The 20,662-nt window shown below is 47.0% G+C and overlaps 1 protein-coding gene across 1 annotated transcript in view; it reads left to right on the top strand.

Moving 5' to 3' along the window:
- Positions 1-20,662, top strand: part of PI4K2A (phosphatidylinositol 4-kinase type 2 alpha) — a 240,615-nt gene that overhangs the window by 41,076 nt on the left and 178,877 nt on the right. The gene's annotated exons all lie outside the window — the stretch shown is intronic.

The raw sequence follows: 20,662 nt of genomic DNA, 5'->3' as shown, positions 1-20,662 counted from the left end.
GGTCCTCTGCCGGTAACGCTCTATAGCTGGGCAAGACCACATCATATGGTATAGAGCTCCTTCTGGGGCACTCAAAATTGCGAGCCCTCCCCATTTTCCACAGTTTGCTTGGACTGCAGTTCATTCTATGAAAATAATTACATTGAATCATGCGGAGGTTTGAGAGGATGGCCTCTATCTGGGCCTCCCACCATTCATCGTCTCCAATCTCCCCCACCTCTTGCTCCCAAGACTCTGATAAGCCTTTGAGGGAGTCAGGGCTATTGTATAATCTTGAGATGTCCCTCTTGTTCACTGTCCCTAGAGGATTGTAATCCGATACATCACATAAAGTGCCACAATACGTGGTTAGGGTCTGGCGTACCTGGAGGGGCCTGAAGAATTGGGATTTGTGGAGTTCAAGCTGACTGTTGGTGAAAGGTATGGGTATGGTTGTGTTCCCATATATTGCCCGGTTGGGAGACGCCCATAAATTCCCACTGGTGAAAGTCTTGAGACTTGTTTCAACCATTTTCCTGCCCATAGGTGCTTTGGTGTGGTAAGCCTCACAAACTTTTTTTACATGGAGTGCTTTGTGCCAGCTAAGGATGGGAAGTAAGTGTCTGAGGAAGCCACATAGGTCTATTATGCTGGGTCTTTCTATGGTAGTCTACTCTAGACACCACACCAAGTCCTCTAGGTCTCCAAACAGCTAGTCCCCTATAGGTTACATCTGGTGGCAGGTTGCACTCAGCAAAGGAGTACCTAGGTATTTTGCCAGCCCAGATAAAGCAGGCAACTAAGAACTAGAGATCCTGGAAGGATGCAGGCAGGACAACAAATGGTTGTTTTTGTTGGATGTATAGGGCCCAGGAGAACCATCATGTTGTACAATGCCATTCTCACTGTCAATTGAGCGGCAGGGATTCCCAACATGCCAGGCATCTGCGTGTATGATGAAGAATAGGGAGTATATTTTTATTCCAGACCATGCAGGGGCCCGTGAGACACATATGCCCAGGTATTTGAAGATGTCATTACCGTCTTGCACTGCACATACAGGGGTCTTGGGAAAAATTAATCAGTAAAATGTACATGTGTGATTTTTCAAGGATTTACAGCAAGTCTGGATGCATTTCTATAGACCAGGCGTATGTGCGACCGGCTTGGCAGTGTCCTGCGGCTGTTGCAGGTAAAGAAACGTAATCCGCATATAATGCCACTCTGTTTTCTGTATCCCCTGGCCAATGAAAACCCTGTATCTGTGCATCTCGTCTAAGTTACTAGGCCAAAGGCTCTCTCACTAGCGCAAATAATATTAGAAATAGAGGGTAGGCCTGTCATGTGCTGCGCTGAATGAGGAAGAGCGCTTGCCATTAACTTTAACCCCTGCCTTTGGTGCATTATGAAGGGCGGCACCTAGAGCTGTAAATTTCAGGACAACATTCATCTGACTAAGAACATAAAACAGAAAGAGCCAGTGTACATTGCCAAAGGCTCTTTCATAATCTATCAGGAGGAGGGCCCCAGGCCCGGTAGTTCTTCCAGGTGTGCAAATGCCACTTGAAGCCTACGCAGGCAATGTCTTGCGCCCTTCTTAGGCATAAAGCCTTTTTGGTCTTGGACCAATGAGTGCACAACAAGGGACAGTCAGGCCCCCAACCATTTGGTCAAGATTTGAATTTAAGATTATTGCACAACAATTTGGCTTGTGTTGCCCACTGATCTAAAGGTTAAGAAAGAGGGGTGTCTCAAGTGAGGAAAACGTCTTGAAAAATTCCACAGGAAATTCATTATACCCGGGGGTCTTACCGGAGGGTGGAGCCTTTATCGCTGCCTGTATTTCCTTTATTGTCAGTGGATTGTGAAGCAGTTCTCTATTTGCTTCCGAAATACCATAAGGTGAATATAAATTATTACAGGTATCAACTGCTCTTGCAATGGGTTAGGGGTGCGCTTGCGGCAGAGATGAGCATGGTGTTCAGCGAAGACTTCAGCAATTTACTGGAACTGGTGAATGATGTGTCCCGTAGATGAAGAAACCCAGAGAATTATCCTTAGCCCTTGCTCTTTTTATACTAGCCGATGTAGAAGCTTCCCAGCCGTATTGCCATGTTTGTAACTTCTAAACCTCCAACACAACCCAAGCATGCCTAGCCGAATTTAAGGGCTTTTGTCTAAGGGCTGTATATAGCTCTTCAAGGGTTACCCGGGTTTCTTCCGAACAACTTCGGGTCAGTTTAGGTTCATGCCCAAGGATTTGTGCTTCTAATTCTGTGATCTCCCGCTCCCTGAATCTTTCTTTACCCTTTGCCAGGGAGTGGGCTTTGCCCCACATCAGCTTCTTAAACGCCTACCAAATGCTGAATGGAGAAGATACCAAGGTACATTAAACTCTGGGTTTTCTTCGATCGCTTCACGAATGGAGCCTGTGAAAATGTCGAAAAAATTTGAGGTTCTAACCGGGCATATGGATTACACCCAGTTGTACTAAATCATCCCTTGGCTGGTATGTGTCAAAGGCTTTAACTAGCTCAAAGATCCCAGGTGAACTAAGTCTTTGCTGAATGTGAACATTTGAAAGTTGCAATGAAGTTTTGCTCTTAATGAGCCTCGGTCTGTTCAGACCTTTTTGAATTTGCCCTCTAACCATGTTCCAGAATCACTCTGTCTCCGAACAAAGCCAGAAGATCTGAGGAGTGAGATCTATTACTTAAGCTCCACATGACTCTAAATGTTGTTTACTATTTTTAGATAAACTTGATTTGAAATACTATAAGTAAGATTAATTGTAAATTACATACCCGTGAGGGTCTCAAGGCTCTGGGGGGGGGGGGGGGGGGGGGGGGGGGTGCTTCTGTTCGAAGAGCCAGGTCTTGAGGAGTCTCCTGAAGGTTAGAAGGTCTTCGGTCTGCCGTAGGTGGATGGGGAGGGTGTTCCACGTCTTGGCGGCGAGGTGGGAGAATGATATGCCGCCGACGGTCACTCTTCAGATGCAGGGGACGGTGGCAAGGGCGTGGTCTGCAGAGTGGAGCTGGTGGGCGGGGGTGTAGACACTGAGTCGTCTGCTGAGGTACGCTGGTCCGGTGTCCTGGAGTGCCTTGTGTGCGTGGGTGAGGAGCTTGAAGGCTGTCCTCTTGTTGATGGGGAGCCAGTGCAGGTCTTTCAGGTGGGTTGTGATGTGGCTGCGGTGGGGGATGCCGAGGATCAGGCATGCGGAGGCGTTCTGGATGCGTTGGAGCCGTCTCATGAGTTTGGCCGGGGCTCCTGCGTAAAGTGCGTTGCCGTAGTCCAGTCTGCTGCGGACAAGTGCCTGGGTGACCGTCCTTCTAGTTTCGGTGGGGATCCACTTGAAGATCCTGCGAAGCATGCAGAGGGTGTTGAAGCAGGAGGAGGAGACGGCGTTGAGCTGCTTTGTCATGGAGAGTGTGGATTCGAGGATGATCCCTAGGTTTCATGCGTGGTTGGTGGGTGTAGGGGGTGCTTCTAGTGCCGTCGGCCATCAGGAGTCGTCCCAGGCCGAGGGGGTGGAGCAGAGGATGAGGACCTCTGTCTTGTCCGAGTTCAGCTTCAGTCAGCTGTTCCTCATCCAGTCGGCGATGGCCTTCATTCCTTCGTGGAGGTTGGTTTTGGCTGTGCGGGGGTTCTTGGTGAGCAAGAGGATCAGCTGGGTGTCGGCAAGGGGGTGATGTTTAGATCGTGCTGTCGGGCGACCTGGGCGAGTGGTGCCATGTAGACGTTGAACAACGTTGGGCTGAGAGTTGATCTCGGTGGCTTCGGAGCGGAAGGGGGGGGAGGTGGACGCTCTGGGTTCTCCCAGAGAGGAAGGAGGAGGTCCAGTTCAGGGCCTTCTCTTGGATTCCGGCGTCGTGGAGGCGTGCTCTTAGTGTGCGGTGGCAGACTGTGTCGAAAGCGGCTGACAGGTCCAGCAGGATGAGGGCAGCGGTTTCTCCATTATCGAGCATGTTCCTGATGTCGTCTGTGGCGGCGATTAGGGCAGTTTCGGTGCTGTGGTTGCTGCGGAACCCTGACTGGGATGGGTCCAGGATGTTGTTCTCTTCGAGGAAGCTGGTCAGTTGTTTGTTGACGGCCTTTTCGATGACCTTCGCCGGGAACAGGAGCAGGGAGATGGGTTGGAAGTTCTTGGGGTCCGCCTTGGGTTTCTTTAGTAAGGCGTTTTATCGCTGCGTGCTTCCAGCTTTCCGGGAAGGTCGCTATCTCGAAGGAGATGTTGATGGTTTTCCAGAGGTGGGGTGCGATGGTGCTGCTGGCTTTGTTGTAGATGTATTGTATTGAATTGTACTTGCATTTATATAGCGCTTACTACCCCTGACGAGGCGTTGAAGCGCTTTTTCGGCGAGTAGCACGCTACTCCGGGACCCATAGAGTATTAGTGTTGAATTAGTGTAGTGAAACATGCAAGTACATTTTAAGTAGTGGATAGGTTAGTCAGTTATTTGGATTTGGAATGATAGCAGAAGGATAGAGGAGGACAAAGGTTTGTATTTATATAGCTCTTGTTGACGCACTCTATTCAGGAAGCCTACAAAGGATTAGTGGTGAATTAATATGGTGAAATGTGAAGTAATTTCAGTGGTGGATATTAGTCAGTTACTTAGAGTGAGAAGGATAGCGGAGGAAGGGGAAGAAAGATTTGCATTCATATAGCACTTGTTACCCCTGATGGGTGTTTAATCACTTTTCTTGCGAGTAGCATGCCACTCCGGAACCCATAAAGGATGTTATTCAGTTATTTGGGTAGTATATTAGTATAGTTTAATATGGAATTTGAGAAGTGAACATGTTAGTCTGTTAATTTCGATTGAGAAGGATAGTGGAGGGATAAAGGAGTGAAAGATGTTTTCTTTAAATTTTTTTTTTTAGATCTTAGCAATAGGAGGAGGCTTTTGGATGAGTAAAAGGGAGTTTTGGAGGAGAAGACTCAGAGGAAAGAGTTTAGAAAGGTTTGTTTTAGGGGATCGGTATAGTAAAAGAGGTGTCAGATGATGCAAGGAGGGGTAGAGTAGGCGAGAGTCTAGAAAGGGTTATTTTGGCATTCATAGTAGTGGTATGGGGTTTGGGATAAATGAGAGAGTGGATGTAGTGGATATATTGATAGATGTATAGGATGAAAGAAAGGGTAGTGCATTGGAAATAGTAGTAGAAGAAGTTTGAGATGAGTCAGAAGGTTGGGATAGAAGATATATTGAGCGAAGTATAGGCTGAGAAATAGGGTAGTGCATTGGAAATGCTAAATTAAAAGAAAGTGCTAAAAATATAGATCCATAATTACATTGAAAGTATATAGATACATAAAGGAGGTAAGTATATGTAGATTGAAGATATTGATAGAGGCACAGGATAAGAAATAGGGTAGTGCATTGGGTATGCTTTTTCAGGAGAAAAGTAACAAACACACAGATCCAAGTACATGGAAGGTACATAGATGCACAATGGGAGTATGTACATGTAGACCAAAGATGATTTTTATTTATTTATTATTATTATTTTTTCTCTCAACAACATAATTATTTTACATGTTTATACAAAGTAATACACAAAGATAGGTACATATCTATAGTGGAAAAAAATGCTTGTATACAGAGGGATATGCTGTAAATTACTGTTTGCGTAGAGTGCTTATGTGGGAAAGAGCCAAATCTTGAGTAGTTTTCTGAAGATAAGGTGGGTGTCGGTGGACCTTATGTTGGGGGGTGAAGAGTTCCATAGTTTGTCTGCTTGCACAGAGAAGGATGTGTCACCCATGTTTTTTTTCCTTGTATGGTGGGATTTTGTGGTGAGATGCTCCTTTAGAGCAGAGGTTCCTTTGTTGAATGTGCTTAGTGATTTTATTCCTGATGAAGAGCGGTCCCATTCCATGTATTGCTTTGTGGGTGATACAAAGCAGCTTGAACGTGGATCTTCTGGCAACCGGTAACCAATGCAGGGCTTTCAAGGCAGGGGAGATGTGGTCTCGCGGTTTGATATGCAAGAGTAGTCTTGCAGCGTTTTTATAGTAGCAAAGCTTGATCTTGCTAGTTTATCCACTTGGGCATTCATCGACAGCTTGAAGTCCATGGTCATTCCGAGGTTTCTTACTTCCTTCGATACTTTAGGCAGTGATCCCAGTTCATCAGGCCATGCGGCAAGCGGGTTGTGATGTTTCCAACCGCCACACATGAGCATTTCAGTTTTTGAAGCATTTAATTTGAGATGGCTCCAGGTCATCCACTGATCCACAGCTCTGAGACAGCTGAAAATTGGTGATTTTCCAATGTCATTGGGGTATTCCAGTTGAAGGAGTATTTGCGTGTCATCTGCATAGTTATAGCACGTGAGGTGAAATTTATTGATCAGTACTGGTAATGACTTCATGTAGATGTTGAAAAGCATGGGCGAGATGATAGAACCTTGAGGGACCCCTGCTTTTGTGGAGTATGGTTTGGACGAGAAAGGTGGGGTATGGATGACATTAGTTCTGTTTCGTTGGTAGGACACTATCCAGTCTAAAGCAGTTCTCTCTATGCCAGCTTCATAGAGTCTTTGTTTCAGAGTGTCATGGTCAACCGTGTCAAAGGCAGCTGAGAGATCCAAGAGGAGTAGTGCAGCAACCCCGTTGCGGTCCACTGCATTCTTTAGGTAATCCCAGATGGCAAGGAGGGCAGATTCAGTGCCTCTTCCCGGACAGAATCCTGTTTGGAAGTTTGAGTGTGGGCAAGGGTCTTCCGGGGAACCGGAGTGGACGGTGTTCATGATCTTGATGGTGTCGTTGTTGTTGATGTTGGTCCAGGCGCGCCGACGGTTTAAAATGTGGGTGGTGGTCATGGGAGCGGGTGGGCTGTTGCCGGGGTGGTGACGGCGTCGAAGGTGTCGTGGATGTCTGTGATCTTGCGATGGAAGAAGATGGCCAGCAAGTTGCACAGGTCTTGTGATGGTGGAATGTCGTTGGTGTTGGAGCTTTTGTTGGGGAGTTCCTTCACGATGCTGAAGAGTTCTTTGCTGTTGTGTGCGTTGCTGTCTAGGCGGTCATTGAAGGCGGTCCTTTTGGCAGATCTGATGAGTTGGTGGTGTCGGCGGGTGATGTTCCTGTGGGCTGTGTAGCTTTCCGGTGTTCTTTCGCGGGCCAGGTTTTTTCTAGTTTTCGGCAGGTTCGCTTGGAGGCCTGGAGGTCTTCGGTGAACCAGCTGGCTCTCTTGCTGGTATGGGTGTTCGGGGGTTTCTTGAGCGGGGCGAGGGTGTTGGCGCAGTCGTTGATCCATTGTCTGAGGCTGTGGCGTCTGGGTCAGTTGGGTCTGCGGGTGGGTTCTGGGCGAGGGCGGCGGTTAGCTGGCCCTCGGTGATCTTGCCCCAGCTGCGGCGAGGCATCTGCTGGGTGCAGTGGTGTGTGGTGGGTTTCCGGAAGGTGAAGTGGATGCAGCGGTGGTCGGTCCAGTGGAGTTCGGTGGTGCGGTCGAAGAAGACATGGCTGCTTGCTGAGAAGATGGGGTCAAGCGTGTGGCCGGCGGAGTGTGTGGGCGCTGTGACGAGTTGTCTAAATCCGAGTTTGTCGATCATGGTGGAGGAGTTGGCATTGTTGTTGTTCTCGAGGTGGAGGTTCAGGTCCCCGAGGAGGATGTAGTCCGTGGAGGCGAGGGCGTGTGTGCTGACGAGTATGGTGATAGAGTCGCAGAACTGCGGTCGGGGTCCGGGGGTCTGTAGATGAGCGTGCCTCTGAGGGTTGTGTTGGGGTTGGTGTTGATCTGAAAGTGCAGGTGTTCGGCGGTGCTGAGTGTGTCGTCGGCGTGTGTCGAGTGTTTCTGTGGACAATGGCAATTTCTCCTCCTATTCCGTTGGTGCGGTCCTTGCGGGTGATCTTGTAGCCTTCTGAGATGGCTATGGCGATGTCAGGTGCCGAGGAGGGGGTCAGCCAGGTCTCGGTCAGGAAGGCGACGTCTGGGGCGTTGGTGTCGAGTAGGTCCCAGAGTTTGACGGTGTGTTTGCGGGCGGAGCGGGTGTTGAGCAGGATACATCTGAGGAAGTTGGCTTCCATGTTGGGTGGGTTGGCGGGCCAGATGCTAGTGAATCTGCAGTTCCGGCAGGAGAAGGGTCCTTGGGTGCGTTTCGGGGTGGCCAGGCAGCAGGTGCGTGATCGTCCGGTGTTGAGTGCTGGAGTCGTGGCAGAGGCGGGTGTCTTGGTGTGTGCGGGGTCCAGAGTTCCTGTCGCTGGGCGTGGTCCAGAGTTCCTGTCGCTGGGCGTGGTCCAGGTGCGGATGGGCACAGACGGGCTTGCCTTAGGCGCGCCTTTGCTGCGCCTATGGCGCGGCCACGCAGGGTCTGGCATATATGGGGAGGTGGGAGGGAGGAGCAGCTGGGAGGCGGGAGCAGCGAATGGGCACTGGTCAGTCAGGTAGCGGGGCCACAGCGGACACAGCGGTGGGGGAGACGAGTGGCACAGAAGGAAAAAATTAGGCACAGGAGGGGGAAAACAGTGGCACAGAAGGCAAAAACGGGGCACAAGGAGGGGGAAAACAGTGGCACAGAAGGCAAAAAAACGGGGCACAAGGAGGGGGAACACAGAGGCACAGAAGGCAAAAAACGGGGCACATGGGGGGGGGGGAACTACGGGGAAAACAGTGGCACAGAAGGCAAAACACAGGGCACAAAGAGGGGGAAAACAGTGGCACAGAAGGTAAAAAACGGGGCACAAAGAGGGGGAAAACGGGGCACAAGGAGGGGCAAAACAGTGGCACAGAAGGCAAAAAACTGGGCACCAAGATGGAAGAAGCACACTTACGAGCGAGATCTCAGCAGCAGCAGGGGCACACAGTTGGAGCTGCGCGGAAGGGAGCGAGCTACCAGGAGGGTCAGGGTCAAGTAGTAAAATCTGAGTTCAAAATGAACCTAATTGTAAATAAACTGAAATTTTGTTATTAAAATGATTTTAAAGTTAACAACCGAGTGATGCACAGATGGGAAAAACACCACATTCTGCTGGAGTGAGTGGATTTTAAGTTTGAGTTCTTTAAATTAGCATTAATGGAAAATTACAGTAGGAGTTTCTCACTCAATATATGTCCAAGTGATGGTAGGAGAGTTCCGGTCAAGGGGTCTCAGAAATGGTGGTCAGTCACAGTGGTGACGTTAATTCTACTTGACTACTTTCAGATTGCTGTCTGAATATTGCGAAACAGTGAGGGAACGGTTCATACTTTCAGTATATTCGCTACACTCCTGCTTTGTGGGCTTGGTATCTAAAGAGACCTACTCGTTTGAAGCTGTTTACTATTTGCCTTTGATTTATCAGAAACAATACTGGAAGCACTAAGGGCCCGATGTAGGTAATCCTCATTTACCGACTCTAAAATACCGAATTTTACTGATTCGGTATTCTAGATTCGGTAAATGAGATGTAGCTAAAAATTCGGTATTTTTTACCGAATCAGTAGGACTCGGTAAAATCGGTAAATACCGATTCGGTAAAAATACAGAATTGTCAAGGGGAACAGGGTGTCACTTTGACACCCTGTTGCACCCCTGATTTTGGCTTGTGTGCCATGTGGCACACATACATGCCCTAAGGGCATGTATGTGTGTCACGTGGCACAGGTGTACATGCACAGATGTGCATGTACACAGGTATTTGTTATTTACCACCAAATAGTATTTGATGGTAAATAACGAATCGGTAATGGCCTGCGGCACTGTTTAAAGTGCCACCTACATCTGGATTCACAGATTCAGTAAATTTACCAATTCGGTATTTTACCAAATCGGTAAATTTACCGAATCGGTAAAATTAAGGCCACCTACATGTCAAAACCCAAATACCGGTAGGTAACGGCCGAAATCGGAGGTTACCGACCGGTATTTGCCGTCCTACATCTGCCCTCGGGTATGCAGTCATCGAAGAATGATGTGTCCCAACAGTAAACTGCATTTGGATGCGTTTAAATCCGATTTTAGTAATCACACAGAGATGCCCACTGTAGTAATGGATAGGATATTTTCTTTATAAAACTTGAGCATTTGATGTTGTGGCACAGAAAAAAAACAAGCATTTGCAATGCAATAGGTCTCGCATTCGCGAGATTTTGAGCTATTGGCATTCTAAATGACTTTAGCGTTCTGTGTATTTAAGAAACCTGCAATAATGAAAAGCATTGTCATTTATAATACCAATAGGTCAAAGTTTCTAAAATGCCAGACCTATTGCATTGCTGATGCTTTTTGTTAACAAGTGCATCATTCTGTGCTTTCAGGTTAATAGAGGCCACACCTTTTTTTTTTTTTTTTTAAGACAAGCCCTATCCAAAGAAAGTTCCACAGTCGCTAATTAAGTGAATGCATGGTATGGGGCGCTTTTACCCAAAAAAAAAAGCATTTGTTTTTCAAGTTGAAAACTATGCTTTTTTCCCGTAAAAACACCCTGTGAAAACGCGCATTGCGCGCTGAATGTTGCGGGAAAGTATGTCATGCCTGCTTAGGAGTAACTCATTAAAGAAAATAGTGCTTACAGACTAAATAAAACGTACAGTGTATCAACCGAAGTTAAAGGGCCAGTTATCATGGGAGGTTACAAATTAAGACAAGGTGGTACTATGGAAGAACTAACAATATTAACGAATTGGAAGCCATCATTTACGAAGGACGGAGTGGGCGGGGCTTCAAGTCCATATTCCAATACACCACGCCTTGCAGAGCAGGGCCTGTGCTGCCCAGGCTCGACGTAAAAAGGGGAGACCGCGGGAATTGGGAGAAGGAGTGGTGTAATCAGTCATGAGTAAATGAGTAAATCAGTGTAGCACGTAAGCATTCCAAGACATCACTTACAGCTTTGTGAGGCATCAGAGCACTCTGAGGCAAATGTCCGGTACTGGTGGCGGAAAGCGTTCCTACAGTGAGCTGAGAGTGTACAATTTTTAAACTCGCTTTTTTCAGCTAGCACATACGTTCAGTTCTGTGCTAGACATTCCCTTCTAAATAGAGTAAGGAGAGAAGCAAGGGAAGGGGAAGAGAAACTAAACACTTCAGTGACATGTTACATGCAACATATACCACTGGTTCTGGGATAAACCGAATCTCAAAAATGTATAAACAAACATAGTCACATGAAAGTGCTTAACGTGAAATTAGATTATTACTCCTGACTGCCATGAAAACCCAGTTGTTTTATCTTTACAATTAAATAACAGTATATTTTTACAGGATACACTGAAGCTGTTAATATCCAGCATTTTGTTTCACTATTCACCGCGGACAAGGCAGGATGGTGCCAAGTACTAAATATAAGAAAATAATACAACCACCAATGCAGTCAATTAATCCACCCACTCTACGTAAATTAGTCTATTCCTGAGCCTGCTCGTGGCACTTCCTCAATATACCGGTCCTCACTTAAAGTTCTCAGCTTTGCTACTAGAACCATCCCAACCTGCCAAGTCACACAGCCAGCACCCTGTTTCGTCATGGATCTAGTTGGTTCTCAAGTAGTGCCATCCACATATTGTTGACAGTTGCCTACTAAGAAGTCTATGGTACTTCTCTGGAGTACCTCATCATTCTGACTCGCTACACATCACATATTTGTGACAGTTGCCTACTAAGAAGTCTATGGTACTTCTCTGGAGTACCTCATCATGCTGACTCACTACACATCAGGAAAGTCCCTTTTTACAGGGGTCTCCAAACCGGTCCTGGAGGGCCGGATTCATGCCAGATTTTTAAAATAACTACATGTATCTCAATGGGGATATCCAAAAAATCTGGCATGGATCCGGCCCTCCAGGACCCGTTTGGAGACCCCTGCAAGTTTAATAGAACTTCAAAACTAACTTGGATTGTAAAATCAAAGAGCATCTATTACAAACCGAAACAACCAGCCAACAACGACAGAAGCAACCCCTAATGGGAGGATATTATAAGTAAATTATAAAAATGTATTTCTTTGAAAAGTTATACCCACCCAATTCAGTAAGGTAAGTCAGGGGCACACGAAATCTCAACCACGCATTATTTCAGGGGCACCAATAAACACAAAGCCCCTCCCACAATGATGACTTCAGATTGGCGTCCTGACTAGGGTTTGCTGGTCGGACAGTTTGATGAAAAAAATGCCTTGACTCGGTGAATGCTTTCTTGCCAGCAGATCTGAGATGCATAACTGTATAACACCACCCTCCTCTGCTGCTACAGAAAGGTTATTACAATTGGCACTTGCTATGTCTGGCAGAGAAGCTGCACATCCAAAATGTATACGCTACTGCTTCGTTTAGCACTCTATGGGCTATTAGCGTGGCACTGTTAAGTCGCCATTTGCAGAAAGCTCTGGATTTTTTTTTACAATAAACATCACAACGTTTTCAATTAACACGTGCATGAAACCTCATCGCACTTAAGCATTCACATGTGACGTCTGCGCAGCTTACTTCTCTGTGGCTGCACTGCTGGGAACGAGGCGCCAGAGACTCCCTATCACAGGAACTCCAGCGGTTACAAACTAATGTTTCTTACAGCCTCATTATGGGGAAGTCCTCATGGGTTTACCCCACAAGAAGCAGCGACGTCATAAGGACAGCTTAGCCTCATAGTGCATTCTCGTCAGAGTTTTCAACCTACAAACATACACACTACAATTATGAATGAGGGCAAATAAATGAAAAAACATTTGGAGTGCTGACAGCGACACAAAAACTGGCATGCTATCCCAAGGTTAGAGAACAAACAAATGAAAATACAGTCCTGTTGATAACGCTGATAACGGTGAGAGGAAATAAATGCATTCAGATTTTTCATATGAAAGGAAGTGACAAATTTAAATTCTTTCCAGCTGCCTCGGAGTGTAGGCAGTCCTAAGATCAGTTTAAGAGAATACACAGACAAGTCTCAGCCATCTGTTCCTTTCTACCTCTTTTGAGTGCATATCGCACGCCGTCATCTCACGTGTGACTTGTACACATTCCTCCCCATAACAAGTTAGTGTCAAAGAAGCTGAGACTGTTGCATGCAAGAAATTCAAACTTTCACCAGACATTAGAGAGTGCCGGAAACTGGTGCCCTGAAGAATATGTATGCATTAAAAACAAGCACTGGCGTTGCCAATAGGTCTCGCAGTAGGAAAGTTTGAGCTTTTGGTTTTCTAAATTACATTTTATTTTTTTGTTTTGTGATTTACAATGCCCATACTTTTAACTTTTCGCATTAAGAAAGTTTGAGCGATTGGTATTGTAAATGACACTTTTTTAATTTATGTGTTGGTTTTAAAGATAGCAAAATTAATAGCTTTGTCAGTTACAATGTCAATAGTTTTAACTTTCGCAAATGTGACACCTATAGCATTTGTAATGCATTGTGTGTTGTATTTACGTGACTTAGATGTATTGATATTACAAATAACAATGGCTTTTAATTTTGTAAATAATTAATACTTAAATAAAAGTTATTGTAATTTATAATGGCAATAGCTTAAACGTTTGTAGATAAATTTTGTGAAGATTATGTTCAGTGTATTTTATTGTGACGAAAATCCAAGAACATTGCATTTGCACCTACACACACATATGTGTTGTAGCACGGAGTGGTGTGAGGGTGAGGGGGTGTGAGGGTGAGGGTGAGTGGGTGTGTGAGGGTGAGTGAGGGGGTGTGAGGGTGAGAGGGTGTGAGGCTGAGTGAGGGTGAGTGAGGGTGAGAGGGTTGTGAGGGGGGTGAGTGAGGGTGAGGGGGTGTGAGGGTGGGTGAGGGTGAGGGCGAGTGAGGGGGTGTGAGGGTGAGAGTGTGTGAGGGTGTGAGGCTGAGTGAGGGTCAGAGGGTTGTGAGGGGGGGTGAGGTTGAGGGGGTGAGGGGGTGTGAGGGTGGGTGAGGGTGTGACCAGTTAGATATGATTGGTACAAGTTAAACATAATGAGGATAAGAAATGGACCGTAGAGCGTTAGATATATATGTTTACGGTATTTGCAAATAGAGGAAAGCGTCCCCACCCCTGCAAGAAATACTGGCAGGATAAAAACACTTATTCATAATTCTATAGGTAGTATTTTTTTTTAGTGAGTTGCATCAGCACGCGTACAAACCAGTAGTAGTTTGCGATAAGGTATATTAATTACAGAAAGTTTTTTTTTAAACCATCTGCACGTTTGACCTCTATATACAGATATGCCATTTTCGGTTTATGCTGAAATCATTGAAGGGAAGCATAGTAATTCTTGTTCAAAAGGAGAGAACGAAATACATATTCAATTGCTCTTGGAAGATCCTAGCAAAAATAAGCTAGGTTGAGTTAATTCACATGTGATGGAAAGCAGGAAGAATGTTCCCGAACATGGTCTGGAAAAAAACAATTTTGTCGCCCAAAAAACTGTAACTTGGAAGCGTATTAGTAAACCAAAAATCTTACTGCCCTAATCCTCTGTTTCCGTAGTAACACTTTGAGCAGTAGGATGTATTTCTGGGAACTAATATGGCATATCTCCTACGCGCAGCAAAGAAGGCATAAGTAAGTGTACCATTTACGAGTCTAGGTAAGTCAGTAAATTCATATTTTTAAGAAATATTTAACAAAACCAGTACTCAAATGCATCTGGTTCTGGTGTTGCGGGCTGGTAATCAGCTGCTGTAGGGAAGGAGGGAAGGGGGCGAGTTGGAGCCCGGCACAGCGTCTCATTATATAGCTGGAAGAGGCTTTTGTCGGTGAAGCCGTGGGTGGAGCAACAAATGGGCAGGCTGTTTTTGGGGGGCTATAGGGGGAGCAGATGAAGCTCCAAATATAATTAAAGCGAATCGCTTGTAATTTCGGAGCTACGCTGATGCAAATTGAACTATTTAAAAAAAGGTTGGCGAGCACTTGTGAGAAAAAGCGCAGCGCCCGCAAATAAAATTAATTCGCTTATAAATCCGGCGACACATTGATTTAAATCGAAGCATTTTTAAAAAGACCTAAAAAGAGATCAGTGCATGGTCTTCGTGACTAGTGGGGCAATAAGTAAGCAAAACCAGTACTCAAATGCATCTGGTTCTGGTGTTGCGGGCTGCTAATCAGCTGCTGTAGGGAAGGAGGGAAGGGGGCGAGTTGGAGCCCGGCACAGCGGCTCATTATATAGCTGGAAGAGGCTTTTGTCGGTGAAGCCGTGGGTGGAGCAACAAATGGGCAGGCTGTTTTTGGGGGGCTATAGGGGGAGCAGATGAAGCTCCAAATATAATTAAAGCGAATCGCTTGTAATATCGGAGCTACGCTCATCCGAGAGCGACAGTTCACGTCACCAGGGTAATTTTCACTTCACTCGACTGTGACTTTCAATTCGCAATAATGAAGAATGTGTGCAAATTGAACATCAAAGTAATGAGCAAGAGAACAGGGCGCCCGTGCTGGTGCCCGGTATTGCGATTTGGCGACTAATCGTCATGATTAATCGGAGGCAGCTCCCTGACTGGCTAGACAGGGCTCGCGTCTGCCCCTAAACCCAATACAATCCCAATGAAACACGCAGTAATTCTGTCACACGCAGACAGGCGTCGGATAGCAATGGCTGTCCGTCTGACTGCTGCCAGCAGCCGTGTCAGCAGAGCTTTTTGGAAGTCCTGCCGCTGCCCCCTCCCCCGCGGGCGGGTGCGCCCTCAGACTCCGTCCTACCTTCTGTGTGGCAGCTGGAGGACAGGATGGTGCTGGGCGGCTTGAAGATGTACGGCAGGTAGCGGGAAAAGCATTTCATCTTCACAGGCGGGGAGTGCAATGGGCTCCCCGCTGCATGGGGATGCTGCCGGCCGGGCAGAAAGCAGCCTGCATCACAGGCGCAGCATCCGGTCCTTCGGGGTGGATGGATGCAGGGCTCTGGAAGTCGGGGATCCTCTGCTGCCGGAGCCCATGTTGCCACGAGAGGCTGAGAGGGGAAACGCCGCCTCACGTTTCCGCCTTCATGCTGCTGGAACTAGTCTGAAGCCCATGAGCAGGCAGGGCGGCTCGGCACACACAGCAGGCTGTAGCTCATCAGAACAGGTTCTGCTGACTAAGTCAGTCCTGCCTGTAAACACACGCGCACACTCGCAAGCTGGGAAGCACGGGGTCGGAGATGCTGGGCTCTGTTGGGGAAGGGGAAGCGATGGAAAACGGAATGGGGGAAGAAGGAAAGAAAGGAGAGGGTGGCGAGAAGGAATGGGGTCGTGAGAGGAAACTAAAGAGGGACGGGGTAAGAGAGAGAAATGTTAAGTGAAAGTCAAATTCAAGGGAAAAGATCAAACAGAAAAGAGAATGCAAGAAGAACAAGCATGCGAAAAGAATTTAAAAAAAAGACGCGAGTGGTGCGCGCGCGCAACGGCCTGTACCTCACTTCACTGATGTCAAGATAAAACGAGCGGCCGGGAAACTGAAAGTACGGCTGGCCAGCCATGATTAATTAGGGGAGGTGAAGCCGCAGAGCGCACGCTGGGTGAAGCCCTTTGATGTGGTGGCGGCCGTTAAAAAATGCAATTAGGACGGAGGGAGGGAGGCTGATGCGCGTGCTTGTTTAGTCACGTGATTCATGTGAACTCAAAGAAAACCGCACCAAAAAGCCCTTGGTTTGACGAGTATTTTGAGCACTTGAATTCTCGCTCCGCTCAATGCGCATGCGCATTGATAGGTCGCGAGACCTAAAAAGGCGCAAAGGGTGCTAAGCCAGGAAGGCGGTAGTGTGGAACCTGGCAGAACAAAAGAAAGCTGTGCAGCCTATGGAAACAGCTGCCATGATTTAAGGTTAGTGCGACGGCCGTGAGGGGGACGCCACGCTAATCCTAAACACAATGTAACAAGCGGGTGCATGCATACAAAATAAAAAAAATAAAGGCGGGCGCCGTGCTGAAACATGGAGCGCAGCCCCCGGTAAAGTTATGCATGGGTTTGCACATTCTGGACAGTAACTATAAAGAGGAAACATTAAAAGGGGCGCTGTGCATGTTTGGAAAAAAGTTATGTGTGCGTGAAAATAATAGAATTAGGTCCCAGACAAACATATGTACAATTACAACTTAACAAAAATGGTAGTTGGCCGGTGCTCCTGAGCAAAAAATGGAAGTGATGTCTCAGGAGTGCCAACCAATGAGGAGCCAACGAAGAAGAGCGATGGATGAGTGAACCAATTGCAGGCAGCAGGTGGGATTACACTCTGTGTACTGATTACAGCAGGTCTGGCGGACAGTGCATGCACGCTGATGCTCGGCCTAAAAACTATAAAATATATGCTGTCTCATGATTTTTTTTTCAGATAATACAAACAAGTGAGAGTTAAACCATATTTTTCGCACTTGTTTGGCATTGGAATGTTGTCTCACCTACATATTTCTTTTATCCCTCGTGTGTTTACTATTAAATGTAAAGGAGCATTTGAATTGTTTTTGCAATTCTTTGGTTATATACGTTCCTCAAACATAGTACATTTTGGTAGGAAATCTATTTCGAGTTGTTTTGAGTATACTTCTCTAAACCTATCTGCGTTTTGAGCCATTGTCTGTTGTGTGCTTCCTGTGCGGGGGTGGTATGTAGACTGGTTTAGATCATTGCAAGCGAGTATATACATAGGCAACTTTTCGTGTGAACGAATTGCTAAATGTGCGCAAATTATCTGTGCTAAAAAGTGGATAATATTATGTACGTTGTACAACTTTGAGTACGTGGCCAAACTATATGGTGTAGTCAACAAATTGCAGGATCTGACCGGTTGGCATTGTGCATGCAAACTATATGTGTGCAGATTAATTTACAAAATAAAATGTGCAGATAAATACAACTAAGCCGTGCCACAGCTCTGCCCATTCATTCAGTCGCAGGCCGTTGACTACCTTTAACTGAGCCCTCAGTTGATCAGACAGAAAGATCTAAATAAAGTTCTGATGAGGGCTTGAACGTTTCTCCAACTCCAAAAGATAAAAATAAAGAGCTGTCAGTATATGAACAACAAAATAGTTTTTTCCATATCGGTTCTGTGGCATTTTCATTAAAAAATAATTTCCCAGTAACAAATTTTGAGGGCTGTTAAAGACAGTTGTGTATTTTTAACAGTGTTTGCAGTGTGGCTCTCTACGTTTTGAAGATCTTTGTTGTGGTGTATTAAAAGTTGTTTATGTTTAGTTAGCTGCTTGCTTTGGTATGCATGCTTTTTATAACATCAGTGTCTAAGGAGATTAATATAATGTAAACTGGCAAACCATAGACAGTGATTCAGGAATGAATTGTTTCGCCCACTTGACCAGTAGCGGCCCGTCCTTGCCAAAGGGGCGGAGGCGGGAGGTGGCAAAGGGGGGTGAGTTTGGGTACAAAAAAATAAAAAATTGCTCTTCTCCTCCTTCTCCTTCTCTTCCTCTTCCTCCTTCTTCTCCTTCTCCTTCTCCTTCTTCTCCTTCTTTCTTCTCGTTCTCTTTTTTTCTTCTTCTTCTTCTTCCCACGCATGCGTTTACCACGCAGTCTGTACAGCGCAAGTCTTCTCCACGAATAAGCCTTTACCACGCATGTGTTTACAACCATTTATGTGTGGTCAAAGCACGTATGATAAACACATTTCAGTGGTTAACCGCTTCCGTGCGGCGCAGATTCTTCCCCGGTGCTGGACATTCCAGAACAGGGTGCGGTCGTGACGGAACCATTCCGTCATCAGCACAGCTCAACCGTGACTGATGACGGAATGGTTCCGTCACCAGCATCAAAGGGGTTAAGACTTGACCCCCGGCCCCGAGTCTTAAAACTACCCCCTCCCTCATGAAAACCAACCCCCCCCCTGAGCCCAAAAAACGTCCCTGCCTCCAGTCCTAAATACTACCCTGCCTTCCATTAAGCTCTAAAAATGAACCGACCTACCGCTGAGCCTTAAAAATGACCCCACCCTCCCCTAAACCATAAAAACTACCCCACCCACCCTGACCCCTTAAAACTACCCAGAACACAGACCCCTGAAAACGACCTCTAACCCCCACCCCTTAAAACTACCTTGCACCCTCACCACACCTGAAAAATACCTTGAACACCCACCACACCTGAAAACTAGCTTGAACTCCCACCACCCCTTAAAACTACCCCGAACCCCCTCACTACTTAAAACTACCCGAATCTCCCTACCCCTGAAAACTACCTGAACCCCTCCCACCCCTGACAACTACCACAATAGCCCCCCACCCTCACTTACCTGTCCGTGTCTGCTTCCCGATGCTCCTCTTTCTAGTCCTTGCCCTTTCCGAACACCAGAGCGCATTTGCCTTAACCACGCATATGGGTGGTTAAGGCAAATTAGTTGTTCGGGCAAGCATGGTTGCGCTTTTGGGCTTACGGAACTCATGGCTCTGGCCGCATAGTTCCGGATGTTTCCCCTACATGAAAGCAGCGGCAGGATTGGCCTAAGCGTTCTCAGCTTGCGCTCCTAGGCAGCCTTGGAGCATGTGCCTGCTCTCTCCAGCCCCAGCAACACAGCTGGGGCTGTAACAGGGAGCACCACTCCCAGGGCCATCCTCCTGAACCCTCCCTGAGACTCATCAGAGTCCTGGCGGTGGATCCAGGGGGATTAAAATAAAACAATAATAAAAATGGTTTTAAACCGGTTTTATTATGGGTTTGAGGGTGGTTGCAAGGGGTTTGCAGCTCCTCCGTCCTAATGGAGGGGCCACCACTGCACTTGAAAATGGGTTGTTTGACTTGGACCATACTGAGCCAGAGTGGAGGAGGTTTGCGTTTGCTGGGTAGCGGATGTTTTAAAGTGTGCATCTTCTGCTGTGTGGGCTTTTTTGAGAGTTGTGGCCCTGCTGACCTTTAATTGAGGCCCCCTGGTGAACAGCGGCACTGGGACACTGTTGACTTGACGGGTCAGAAACATTCAGAAAGCTGTGAAACGGGCATGAATAAAGGTTCTCTGGTTTCACATTTTGCAATTCAGCCACCAGATGAAGTATCTCTTTCGGGCTCACGTTTTGCATTAGAAGTTTTTTTTTATTTTTTATAAATTTGTTTTTATTGTGATGAAAAGAAAAAGGTACATTGGAGCGGGAACACAGTTCATACCAGAACACGTTCCAAAAGACCCAGATAAGACACAGCCATTCAGCCCACATCCCGGAGGCCGGGCGGCAAGATAATGACGAGCCATGGAGCGCCGCATCCACAACCACTAATCAGCCAGGAGAAGATATCATCACAGTTTGACATTTATTTCGATGAAACACATCAAGGAACCGTATAAAAATCCCCCCCCCCCCCCCCCCCCCCCCCCCCAACTAGGCATCATCATCAAAACAGGCGTGTACAGGTCGTCCATCTCAACAGGGCCCATTCGTGCCCGGGCATCATGATCGTAAGCAACGTTCGGGAAACAAAGCAAATCACAATTGTAACAGGAATAATCTGTGCGTCAACAGCAAGGCACTACCCCAGGACAGTCCCCCCCCCCCTCCCCGCTCCCGCCACCCTCCCCCTCAGATTCGGACTCCTCCGGGGTGAACAGTTCAGCACTAGTGGCGTCCGAGTCACCACCGGACGACCCCACAGCACACATCATCCTCCATGCAAGCAGGTCCTTTAGTAGCCTCTCGTCCCTACGGGCGCTCTGCATGTGTGTCTCCTCAGCTAAGGACCATTCCCTGACATCCCTAAGCCACAAGGACACCTCAGGGGCTCTATGTCCCATCCAGGTGATTGCCACCCTGCGCCGCGCCAACACCAGGAGCAGCTGCAACATTTTATAGGATAGGTTCCTCTTTTTGG

This window comes from Lissotriton vulgaris, chromosome 5 (assembly GCF_964263255.1).
Source record: "Lissotriton vulgaris chromosome 5, aLisVul1.2, whole genome shotgun sequence".
Classification (NCBI taxonomy): domain Eukaryota; kingdom Metazoa; phylum Chordata; class Amphibia; order Caudata; family Salamandridae; genus Lissotriton; species Lissotriton vulgaris.
Note: the sequence above shows the minus strand (reverse complement) of the source record. Positions and strands in the feature narration are given on the sequence as shown.